This window comes from Mastomys coucha, unplaced genomic scaffold (genome assembly GCF_008632895.1).
Source record: "Mastomys coucha isolate ucsf_1 unplaced genomic scaffold, UCSF_Mcou_1 pScaffold1, whole genome shotgun sequence".
Lineage (NCBI taxonomy): Eukaryota > Metazoa > Chordata > Mammalia > Rodentia > Muridae > Mastomys > Mastomys coucha.
The window spans coordinates 12,463,766-12,465,597 of record NW_022196891.1 but is presented as its reverse complement, the minus strand read 5'-3'; the positions used below and the strand labels follow the sequence as shown (position 1 = coordinate 12,465,597).

The 1,832-nt window shown below is 38.6% G+C and overlaps 1 protein-coding gene across 5 annotated transcripts in view; it reads right to left on the bottom strand.

Annotated features, from left to right (window-relative positions):
- Cntnap5 (contactin associated protein family member 5) overlaps positions 1-1,832 on the bottom strand; it is a 910,241-nt gene that overhangs the window by 482,185 nt on the left and 426,224 nt on the right. The gene's annotated exons all lie outside the window — the stretch shown is intronic.

Below are 1,832 nucleotides of genomic sequence, written 5' to 3'. Positions count from 1 at the left end.
GCGCGCACACACGCGCACACATGCACGCGCGCACACAGGCGCGTGTGCACGCGAATACACACATACACACGCACACACACGAGTGCATGCTCGCGCACACAGACACACACACGCATGCACACACACGCACGTGCACACACACACACATCTACAAAGTTTAGGAACAGAGTTACATTGTAATGGTAGATGTTTGGGATGATTACATGATATTAGTTTTCTTTACTGTGTATATTTTCTGTAAAGTAACAGAAAAAAAAAAAGAATCATGGATATGGTAAAGAACAAAACACCTGTTGGGAATACTGCTCCTGCTTTGAAAGACAAGAGGATAGTAACCATCCTCTCACTTTCCTCACGCTTAACAACTAGGAATCAGATTTTCTCTATTGCTGGGAAATCCCACATTACCTAGGTCTCTTCCCCCTAGTTTCTCTAACCCTTTCCTCTTGGTCTTCTCTGGTCAATCTTTCTGTCTCTGTCTTACCCCCACATACACCTCCCTTTCTTTCTTCCTTCTGTGCCTTTTTTCTCTCTCTCCTCTAACCTCTGTCTCCTATATATCCTCCCCCATCTGCCTCCCTCCACCTCCTCTCTCTAGCCTGTAGAATGTTAGAGGAGGATGCAATCTCTCAAACCATAACATTGTCTCTCTGTCTCTCTTATCATTACTCAGACAGATATTTTTTTATAAGTTATAAAATGTTTTAAATATTTCTTAATATAATGGGACTATATCCTGTTTATTACTTTTCCTTGTGCTTGGCATTCTAAGCATTATAATGCTCTTATGTATTTTTAAATTTGAAGTATTTGTTTTTATTTAAGCAGATCTTTGTGTATGCGTTCCAGGTAATTTCTTTGAATTTGAGGAGTATCATCATAGGATATAGACAAAACATTTAATTTTTCAATTTAATTTTCTATATTTTTACATTGTTTATTTTTCTGGTCATAATTTCCTAGACCTAGCTAAAGCATTTTAAAGAATGCTAAACAATAATACTATAGAAATCCAGAAATAAAGTGTGGAAACAACAGTATAAACTTTCTAATTTCCTATTATATAGTGATTGTGACTTCCTCATTAAGAAAATACATTCCCATGCATTCTATATATTGGTTATTTATTTTCTTTTTATTGACATATATTAAATAACAGTGAAATTTAATTTTATTCTTTTTTTTCAAAAATAACATTATAGAATGTAAAAAGTTTTAAGTTTATTTTGACAGTAAGTTGAATCCTAGCATAGTCTTTTTTTATTAGATATTTTCTTTATTTACATGTAAATTTCTCCTTTCCCAGTTTCCCCTCCAAAAAACAAAGAAACAAAAAAACCAACAAAAACAAACCCCTGTTGCCTCCCCCTTCCCCATGCCTGCCACCCCGCCCTCTCCCACTTATTGGCCCTGGCATTCCCCTACACTGGGGCACAGAAGTTTCACAGGGCCAAGGTCTTCTCCTCCAATTGACAATCGAATTTGCAATCCTCTACTATACACATGCTGCCAGAACAATCAGACCCCTCCATGTGCAGTCCTTGGTTGGTGGTTGAGACCCTGGGAGCTCTGAGGGTACTACTTAGTTCATATTGTTGTTCATCCTAAGGGCCTGCAAACCCCTCAGCTCCATTGGTCCTTTCTCTAACTCCTTCACTGGGGACCCTGTACTCAGTTCAATGGATGTCTGTGAGCCTCTACATCTGTATTAGTCAGGTACTGTCAGAGTCTCTCAGGAGATAGCTATATTTAGGTTGGCTTGCCCTTCCTTCAGTCTCTGCTCCATAGCTAATCTCTGCAACTCCTTCCATGGGTATTTTGTTCCCCCTTTT